We start from the raw sequence: 10,666 nt of genomic DNA, 5'->3' as shown, positions 1-10,666 counted from the left end.
ATCTGTTTGAATTCCAAGGGAACAAGCAACATCCTGATCAAACAGAAAGAAAAATGGTGTATTGAGTCCAAGCAAAACATCTGGATGCAAGTGTGAATGCCAGCATGGAGTTCCTCTCCTCAGTAAACACTGCAAAAAAAGAAAACCACTATAGACGTTTAGTGGATCAAAAGGATATCTGGTACATAGGAATACACTGAACAATCAACCTTCAGTCTAGAGAATAGTGTAGAATGATCACAGGGACAATACATCAGATAAAAGTATGTATAGAACAAACGTTCCAGATAGCTTAAGTAAGTGAGCAAGCTGAATTTCAAGGGAAGCAATATCCTCATGATGTCATTTTATCTGATCTGCAGAAAATATTCCCAAATATGACATATGGTCAGCTGAACAAAAATTGTACTGTTCTGCCCCAAGTGCCTTCCCATTGATTGATCTGTTCATGTTAATGGCTGTAACCATTCACTTCAAAGGCACTTAAATCCTTAAATCCTCTGGCATTTAGCCAAACTTGGGTGCAACTGATCCACTTGTGGTAGAACCTTTTGAGAATGAAGCAGAAGGTATGGAAAAACCAAGGATGTTCTTGAGAAGGAGATAAGAGATGTATCAAATATTTATTTTAAGCATCAGTCATGGCAAAGAAGGACTAGATGGGTATTTTTCTTCCAAATCATAATCTGGCACTAGAAGTGAGTGAGCACAGACTATTCTATGGTTGAAATGTAGCTGGTCTCTCCACCCTTCATAATGCTATATCTCTGCAAGTTTTATTAAAAATATGGACACCATTTCTCAAGATTGTTCCTCCTTTGCAAGAACTCTTCTTACAGTGTGATGATCACATGGTACATTGTCCCAGACAGAAAGGTGTGTGGACCTTCTGCCATCTTCTTGCCTGATTTGATCATGGATTTCTTGATTGCAATTCAGTAGTAAAAACAGATTGCAACTTTCACTTGATTCCACTAATTTCAAATAATCTGTACAGACCTTTTTCTTTTAGTACTGGTGATAAACTACTGGAAAAAGCCAGCTTCAAAAGAAACTTAGAACAATTTCTTCAGATATTATTTAGCAAGAATCTGGCTATTGCGTTGTTAACACATTCCATGTGTACAGCTCTGAATACAAGCACAATTATCACAGGTCATTGTCAGACTCAGCTTTAACACTGGTGTGCAAGGTGCTTATAACATTTTCTAGAGTAATCCAACTATTGGCTGATGTGGGTCTTCTGGGCTGTGTGGCCATGTTCTGGAAGTTTTGGTTCCTAACGTTTCGCCAGCATCTGTGACCGGCATCTTCAGAGCAAAACGTTAGGAACCAAAACTTCCAGAACACGGCCACACAGCCCGGAAGACCCACATCAGCCATTGTAATCCGGCCGTGAAAGCCTTCAACAATACATTAATCCAACTATTGTATTGTCGAAGGCTTTCACGGCCAGCATACGATGGCTGGTGTGGGTCTTCTGGGCTGTGTGGCCGTGTTCTGGAAGTTTTGTTTCCTAACGTTTTGCCAGCACCTGTGACCGGCATCTTCAGAGCGCAGGAGCACAGACAGGAGCAGTTCTCCTGGGCACAGAGAGAACTGCTCCTGTCTGTGCTCCTGCCCTCTGAAGATGCCAGTCACAGGTGCTGGCAAAACGTTAGGAAACAAAACTTCCAGAACACGGCCACACAGCCCGGAAGACCCATACCAGCAATCCAACTATTGTTGTGACAAAATTACAATAATGAGGATAGGTTTTATATCACTGCTACAATGACTGGGTGATGCTAAAAGTCATTTTTGGGTACATGGCCTTAGCCCCTCTTTAGTTCCAAGCCTGAGCAGTAGAAGTGCATTGTTTTGCAGAAAGTTACGTTACAAAAAACAGTTTGGTTTGTTCAAGTTAAAGCCTCCTTGAGTTGAAGTCAACTCCTAATGACCGTACAGGCACATCCATGTTGCTTTCTGAGCAATAATATGGAAACACTTAGCCTTTGTCTTCTTCCTGATGGTTTTCAACTTCTTTATAGCCCTTGAATTTCCTGGTCCGGTGGTGTCCGAAGTACATACTAACCTGTTCAGATTCTGTTTACTTTTTTTGAGATCAGCCAAGTTTGAATATAAGCTTTTAAATATTTGCTCTCTTGCCTTTGCCATGGAAATGTTTAAGTGTTATTTCATTGAGTTTGGATCTATTGATTTCATTGACTGATCTTACAATTTTGTTTTGGCTATGTACCTTGCCCTGAGAATCTAGGCCATAGGTTAACTTAATAAAAGAAGAATGACTTTTACCCAACTCTTACACAAGCTGCTTACACAAGAGTAAGAAAAAACAGTCCAGTTTACAATCTAAACAAGTTAGTACAAAAGGAAGGAGTGATAAGAATGGGAAGAAGAAAACAAACTGACTCAGGAGACTATTTCTAAATGTACATAGTAGTTCTAGTGTAGGTCAAGTGTAACGAATACCTAGAATGGAGAGAGAAATGGTGTCAAAGGAACTGGTCTCTTAGCGGAGCCAAAAAAAGTGATGCTACTTCAACAGGATGGAAGAACCGTTACAAACAGCTGTTGTTGTCAACATGACAATCACCTAGAAGTAAAAACTGTTTTGGGCTTAGCATTCAATTTCAGAAAGATATGTCCAATGGTTGACTAAATATAATTATGGGGAAATAATTTGATTTTAAGAAAAGAATACAGTTTGTGCATCCAGCTCTCAAGGGCAATTCTATACAAATTGCAATTCCATGATTCTAAAAAAAGTGGATCATGTGACATGAAATTCAGGCTAGTGAAGGATCAGCTCAGCTAATCTTTTCTCACAGCTGTCCCTTGATGCCCATATGCAGAGCGCTTTCTGCATCAAGGTGTTCTGCATCACCTATCTCACTTATAGTCCTATGATTTCCTAGCAGCTGCTACCTAGGTGGGCATAAGACCATGCAGAACTTTACAAACCAGAGGAAATCTTCTAGATTGTCCACAGGGAATAACACCGGGTATACCTAGGGTCCTTAATTTAACTGGCAAAACTGATCTAAATACAGGAATAGGAATTTTCAGATATCTTTGTGGACTGCCACATTGTACTATGGTCACTTCCCAATTTTTCCAAAGAGCTTTGAGGCTGGGTATGTGTTCATTTTCACTTTGGAATGCTGAACAGCAGGGAATCCTATAAACCAGTGTTGTCCAAACTTGGCCACTTTAAGATGAGTGGACTTCAACTCCCAGAATTCCCCAGCCCACTCATCTTAAAGTGGCCAAGTTTGGACAACACTGCTATAAACACATCAATGCTGCCTTCCCTCCTTCCTGGGAACCAAAGGAAAGTGTAAAAATTATCCTTCATTCAGTGCCTATCTGCTGAGCGTTCACTCCACACTGAGTGGGGAATGTAATTGCTGGTTCCTCTTCCCGTGTTTTGTGATTTTGGCTACCATTTTGCAAAAAAAGAACAAAAGAAAAACAAAAAAACCTGGGCTGTTAGTATAAATGGAAAAATGCCTGGCCTTCATAGTCTTATTCTTTCCACTTGTACATTCTTATCAAAAGCTGTAATGATAGCATGAAACTGAAGTTTCATAGCCAGATGCTTTTCCCCAAAGCTGCCACTATGACTAGGTTGCAATATAGAGCCTTTTTGTACCTCTGTGTGAGTGTTCAGGAGCTGTTAAAACCTGAGTTCAAAGGCTCAGAGGAGGGTGAAGCAAAATTTATATAAACAGGGAACATCAAGGAAGATTTCTGCAAATCTTAAGGAATTAAGTCGATAAGCAGTGGCATCATGTCTTCAAAACTCCTTTCGAATGCAAATGTGGTTTCTGCTTTTGGTATTTTATTTTCATGTTGTTCACATGCTTCTGGGAGTAGCGCAGAGCAAGAGAGCCACCATTTATTTTCTTTGAAAGGGCCAATTTCTTTGAAAGTGATCAGGCATATTGCTCTTCATGGTTGGCTGGATCAATCACTGTAATTCAAAGATGAGAGAAAGTTGAGAGAGCATCATTTGTGAGTTGGAAGAGCTTTTCATTTAAAGATGTGTCTGATGAATTTGGTAAATTCATTTACTTACTTTACCATGGCAGGATATTTTAAGGTGGCATTGTTTAATTTACACTGACAAGTTCCTGTTAAACTTTTGATCCAACATTTGGGTTTATCTGCATAGCTTGGTGGTCCCATCACCAGAATGGGACAGCACCATTTTTGAGGGCAGAAATGGATGTCAGCCTTTAATCAGTTCTCTCTTCTTTCAGATTTGACCTCCTTGGTATTTTCCTACTGAGATTTAAAAGTGGCCTTGTCCTGTTAAGCAGTTAACTTCCTTACACACTAGCTCTATGAGTTTGTTGTCTACCTTGCAGAGGAAGGAACAGAGCCATTGCTCACCATTAGCTCTAACAGCTTTTAGACCACTCATTTGGTCACTGTAACAGCACAGTCAGTGTAAATCTTCCCTTGGTTCCAAACCTAGCATGATTTTTTTTCTTAAATCATTATTTTTTTTCTAAGTTTCCTACTTCTGCCTAGGCTTTACACAATGCAGTTCTACCATTTCATGGTTTTACCTGCACCTGAGACAGAAGGGTTTCACCCCCAACTCCTATAATCTTTGCAGAAGACATATTATTGTCCATAAATTAAGAGCTACTACTTAGGTTTGCAAACAGCCCACTGGTGTGCATGTTTTTTTGTGTGCATGATAGGGATAGAGAAAACACTGATTTGACAGCAAACAAAAGAGGAAGATTAGTCCAAGAATTTAAAGAGAGAGGTTTTCATGAAATGAGCTCTTTCTCAACCTTGTTTCATTGACACATTCTGCTAATTCTTCAGCATGTTTGCTTGAAAGTAAATCTCATTAAATTCAGTGGAGCTTCTTTCTGATTGAACAAGCATAGGATTTCACTGCTAATCCCTAATTATCTCCTCCAAAATAAACATAAGATGTCGTTTAAATGCATGAGTTTTATTTTGAGTAAAGTGGGTTGTTGGGTTGTTTTTTGTTTTCAAAACATACTTGTTTTAATTTTTTAAAAAGCAGATCTGAAGAGAAGTTCAGATTTTAAAATTCAGTTAATTTTAACAATTTCACTCATGACATTTCAAGTGAGTTTGTCTCCTCCTCCTCCTTCTCCTTCTCCTCCTCCTCCTCTTTGTAAAAGTGCTGGGAGGAGTTGCAGGGATTGGCATCAGCCATGCTGAATTTCCCAAAATTCAGAACACCCATCAGAACCGAAGACTTTGGGGAAAATAATACAAGACCAGACTCCCCTCCCCTTCCACTGCCTCCTCACCCCCTTCCCTAACAAATACAGCCAAAACAAAACACCAAATTTTGGGGTTTTTGTGGGAGAAAATGTCTCTTTCAAGTCCTAATTTGTGATTACTCATCTACTGTGATATGATTGCTGAAATATAATTCAACAATGCAGATCCCAGATCACATATCTGTCTTTCCCCTGTAATTCACTTCTAGGTTTCTTGTGAAATTTGCGCACATGCAATTGTTAATAGCCTTGACTTCAGCGAACAACTTCATCTGTTATTCTGGGAATTAGAAAGGACAGCAGGACATATTCGCATTGCAATAAATAGAGGACAAGATTACTTGGCAAGGCATGAAGAGAAGGTGATCTAATGCTAAGTCATGATTTCATCAGAATGTTGTTTTGGAAGAGGAAAACATTTTAAATGTGCCTGCATTTAATAGCCTCTGTGCCAGCACACACACTCATGTGTAGACATACTAAACAGAGGAGAATATTGATAAATGAGAAAGGATTGTTTCCAAACAGTTGTGTTTAGAATCAATCCATAAAATCAGCAGAACTTAGGTAAGTCTCTGATCCTGTTATTATCACATCCTTCTCCAAGGATGTCTTCCAGATGTCTTTGACTGCAACTCCCATAATTCTTAGTTATCATGACTTGAGAGCACTGATCTAGGAAAGGCTGCCATGCCTACGTACCTGGGAGTTAGTTCCATCATGCTAACATGAGTAATGTGGTGCTGTATATTTAAGTCTTACTGATTTCAGTGAGTTTACTTTAAGCATAGCTAAATTCTGGATGCCAACCAATGTGTGGTTGTTGTTGTTGTTGTATTGTCACATCCATGTGGATGCTATTATAGGAGGGAAAACAACCCATTGTCAGAAAAAAAAATGCTGAACTCAGAGGAAGTGTCTGTGATCTCTTTTATTTGACTTGATTTGTTGATAAAAATTCAAATCAAAAGACATTCCCCAGTTATACAAAAACTTTAAAGCATAATAATTGCCTTGCTAGAATAAACAAAATGTAGTGTTCTGTATCCAAAAGTGTCCAGATGTATTCAGGATGCTTGCAAGGAAGTTGATGTTCTCTTCTGTTGCTTAGCATCATAATACAGCACAAAGACTATATTGCATCTAAATGTGAAGGCTTCATTTTTTTTTTAATTGCTACTTTCTAGCAGTAACTTTATTTTTTCATTAATTTGCCTAATCTCTCCCCCCATCCCAGCAAAATGCAGATGAAGAACAGTGGATCATATTTATAGTTACATTGAATTAAGTTGAATGGATACACCAGGAAAATCTTAATTTCAAACAGAGCTGAGGTACAGTAGATCCCAGTGTAATGATTAAATCCAAAGACTAGTTTGAACACAGAAACATGCTACCTGGACTGCTGGAATATTATTTTAAATTTGTTATTATTTACATAAACATTTTTATCCTGTTCTTCTAAGATATATGCATCACTCAGTACTAATTAAACTTCTCTGGGGCAATGGCCTTGCTTCATTCATCGAATTTATAGGAAGTTGAGACAATTTCTTCTCAGTTTGCAGCAATTCCTTCTTTCACTTATTTTCCTTTCTAGAAAAATGTGTTAAAAAGAAAAAGACCATATAGCTGTACAATGCCATTTGACTGATGGCAGTAAGTATTACCCATTTGGAATCTTGCTTTCCCTTCAGTTACAATTAGTGAGGGAAGGGAAGAGAGGAAGAGGATGACCAGCAGCAAGCTGGATGGACCCAGTTATAGCGATGATGGGTGCACCATTGGAAGATCTAAAGGACCATGATGGAGACAGATTCTCCTGGAGATAAACTATCTATGTGGTTGCTAAGAGTTAACACCAACTTGACAGTACATAAAATGATAAGCAAGTATTATTATGTTGATTTTTTAAAATTTACTTACTTAGCATGGCTTCTATGCTGTTTCTGTCCAGCAAGACTCTGAGCAGGTTATATTCCCTTCTTAAGGTAAAAGGATTAGAATACAAAAAACAGCATAATAAGATAAGCGACTACAATGTTTGTAACTAAGTAACACATTACTAAGAAAAAAACTAAGGTTATCAAGAACAAAACACCTCTAGACACAACCCAGGGTAGGAGTTCTAGCATATCCTAAATCCCCTCCCAGGGCTTTCTTAAAAAGCCTAGTTTAGCAGCTCTCCTAAAAATATGATTAGGGAAGGGGGTGGATAGCCTGATCTTGGGCAGTAAGCTATTCCAATGAACTGGGGCTCCAACAGAGGGGGCTCAACTTCCCGGGCCCTGGAGATGACAATCCCTAAGGGAAGGCACTGGAATGGGGCTTACCCTGCTTGAGCTTATCAGACAAGTAGAAGCCACTGAGAGTAGATGGTCCAGGCTACCTACTAATTATACATTAAAGTATAGCTACTTGTCTATGCATAGGTAACAAAGCAATGTACACAATGCTCAAATAGGTCCCAAACACACACCCCCAACCGGCCTTTTGGAAGATCCACTACTGCAAGCATCATCTCATTGTATCTTCTCAAGCCATTGTCTGCTCGGAGCAATAGATTCACTCTCTGACTCCTTTACATTCCCTCTTTGATACTTCTCTTGTGCTTTTAATTAGTTAGACTGAGAATTAGTCGCCTCAGAGTTTCATGGCTTCTAGGTCCTGTTCCTTGTTCCCACAGTTTCTTTCTCCATTCTCTAGTAATGGAGTAGGTAATATGCCTGTTTCTATGTGGGTTACTATGCCACGTGTCCTTTCATTCCTGTACTTAGAACACAGCTCATAATTAGATTAGGTAGCAAAGTTTTCAACCTAAACTTCAGTTCCCAATAAAACTTTTCTTCTATTCTTTAAAGATAAGCACTGGAAATCCTCCTGTGAATTACTTTATTTTTATTTGTATTGCTTTTTAATTGCATTTTAAAGATAGTGCAGACAAATATTCTTAAAAGACATTATATATTGCTAACACTAACAGATATGTAGATAAGATATAAAACAATTATAAATTGTGCTTTTAAAAACTCCTTAAACTAAACTACTATAACTAAAAGTACTGTAAAAACCTGAATTATTCTGCTGCATAAAGCTATTTCCACATTGTCTGTGCTCCTCAAATCCCACAGTGGCCTATGGTGTAAACCAGTGTTGTCCAAACTTGGCCACTTTAAGATGAGTGGACTTCAACTCCCAGAATTCCCCAGCCAGCCATGCTGGCTGGGGAATTCTGGGAGTTGAAGTCCACTCATCTTAAAGTGGCCAAGTTTGGACAACACTGGTGTCAACAAAGAATGGAGTCTACTGACCAGCGTATTGTCTGAAATAGCATGAACATTTTACTGTTGGTATTTCATCCCTCTATGCAAGCTGCCAGTTAATGGCCCTCAACAAATGAACCTGCAGAGAGCAGGCAACCCTCTTGCTTTGCTGGGAAAGAGGAACTTGTCTGCAACATCTGCAACACATATTGAATATCAGGAGCTCCGGTGCTGCCCCAACAGTGAACGAATCCAGAGCACGGTTCTGACCCAGATTGTGGAACAGGCAGCGCAAGAGGTGAGGCTGCCAGACCCAAATCAGCAATCTTTTGCAAAACTATGGGGTGGCACTAGATGGAAAGAGGTATGCAGCAGGCCCTGGGCAACTTGCCTGTGTGAGGAAGCAGCCCCTAACTGTGCAGTTGTAAAGACTGTCAAACCATTACACTAAATTTGGCTCCCTTAGTACACAAGGTATTTTGTAACAAAAATGCCTTTCTAAATCGAACAGGAGTGAAAAGCAGGGCTGGATCATGCAGCAGGGCTGGGATTGGATGGCATGTATATTGGGTAAATAAATCAGAAAATCAATGCACACCTAATGCAGGAGCCAGCCAAGGACATAAGTAATCTGTGGAGCCTGCATTACCTGCCCAGGTGTCAAGCCCCTCACAACTGAGCAAGATTGAAGAAGCAAAAATTACGCAATAAGGTCTCTTCAGTGCTAGTCTGGGAGTAAATACAGAATCTCAGAAACTGCAAGAGGAATTTCCAAACCTTATTTACAGTGAGTTCATGAAGGTGGCAACTCTTTGTGATCTGAAACGTTTTTTCAAGGTTTCTTGACTTGCCAATTACCTTATAAACTACCAAAGATTCCGCTTCTGTTTTTTGATGGCTTGTGTTTGCGCTCCCTTCCATTACTTTCCCATCTTCCACACAATCGCTTACATAATGAGAGGTGGGACTGAAGCAAATTGTAGTCAGAACCAGAATTCAAAGTGGGTATGACTCCCCTTTCTGAGACTTTTCTTTTGTGGATTCCCCTTTTCTCTCTGTCCTCTCCCCTGTTGCCCACTCTTGATCTAATAAATTTGGATAGGAACAGATGTGTACAGTTGAGAAAAATATTGAGAAAAACACCCATCAAACCTCATTAACAGGTGCAGAACATGGCTATGTGATGATTGCTTGGAACTTTAACTTGGACTCTTTCATTCCTGCAAAACTACTTCATCCATGGCAGACTCCTGAGCTTTCTATAGCTCTCAAGTTACTAAACAGCAGAAAGAAACTGTTCTATCAGCATAGAGAGCATCAGTGGGAAAATGCAGATAATTCATTTATCTGCTAAGGATTGTTTCAGTACTGGGTAAGAAGAAATGTCAAAGAAACCAAAGACTGCAGCTGCAGGAACACAAGTGATATAGCCGGGGAACATGTCCCTGGACTACAGCAAGATCAACTTTGGGTGACCTTGAAGAAGGAAAGCAGGGACATGCATCTGGAAATCCCAGAGTTATGAGCTAGTTCAGGAAGTCAAAAAATTATCCTGCAAGAAGGAGGTGGCAAACTGCCTTTGAATTCTTGCCAAGGAAACTACATGGTCATGCCATTTGATAAGAAGAACAAGCTGTAAATATTGAAGACTGGGATCTGAGAGTCTGTTGGACAATTCCTGACACAGTCAAATAAAAATATGTAACCAATGTATCAAGCTGGTCTTCAAAAAAACATTAAAGCCCGAAGGCTGATGAACAACCAAGACTGTTGTCATAGCATGTGCAATTTTTCAAACCACCTTACTTGCTTTTTCTGGAGGAGGAAGATTTGTCTCCTTTAGATTTAGCTTTTCATTGCTGGACGTTCATTGCTGGAGTGGTGTGGTATGCTAACTTCTCCCAGTAAACAACTCAGAGAAGAGTTGTCTTCTATCACCACTTCTGCTATCTACTGTTGTCCATTTTTTGCTGAGTTGCATGCTGGCTGATTATGGCTTTGAATTAAGCCAGAATTTTTCCCTACCTAAGGGAGGCCTCCGCTCTGCAGGGAACAGCTGATCTGCTGTTACAAGAACATTGGAAGGTTGCCACCAACACAGACTAGGAGACTGGATTAACTGTT

The 10,666-nt window shown here is 39.6% G+C and overlaps 1 long non-coding RNA gene across 1 annotated transcript; it reads right to left on the bottom strand.

Moving 5' to 3' along the window:
• Positions 1–3,834: 3,834 nt before the first annotated feature.
• LOC148214269 (uncharacterized) lies at positions 3,835–10,436 on the bottom strand. The gene is made up of 3 exons (XR_015798612.1): positions 10,349–10,436; positions 7,206–7,264; positions 3,835–3,976 (listed from the first exon to the last, which is right to left on the bottom strand). It is a non-coding gene; the product is annotated as an uncharacterized LOC148214269 (long non-coding RNA).
• Between the last annotated feature and the right edge of the window lie 230 nt (positions 10,437–10,666).

The sequence above is a fragment of the Python bivittatus genome, unplaced genomic scaffold (assembly GCF_059951505.1).
Source record: "Python bivittatus isolate LINGU-HERP-01145 unplaced genomic scaffold, Pbiv_v1 ctg000700_np1212, whole genome shotgun sequence".
Taxonomy (NCBI): domain Eukaryota; kingdom Metazoa; phylum Chordata; class Lepidosauria; order Squamata; family Pythonidae; genus Python; species Python bivittatus.
This window is presented reverse-complemented; position numbering and strand designations above follow the sequence as displayed.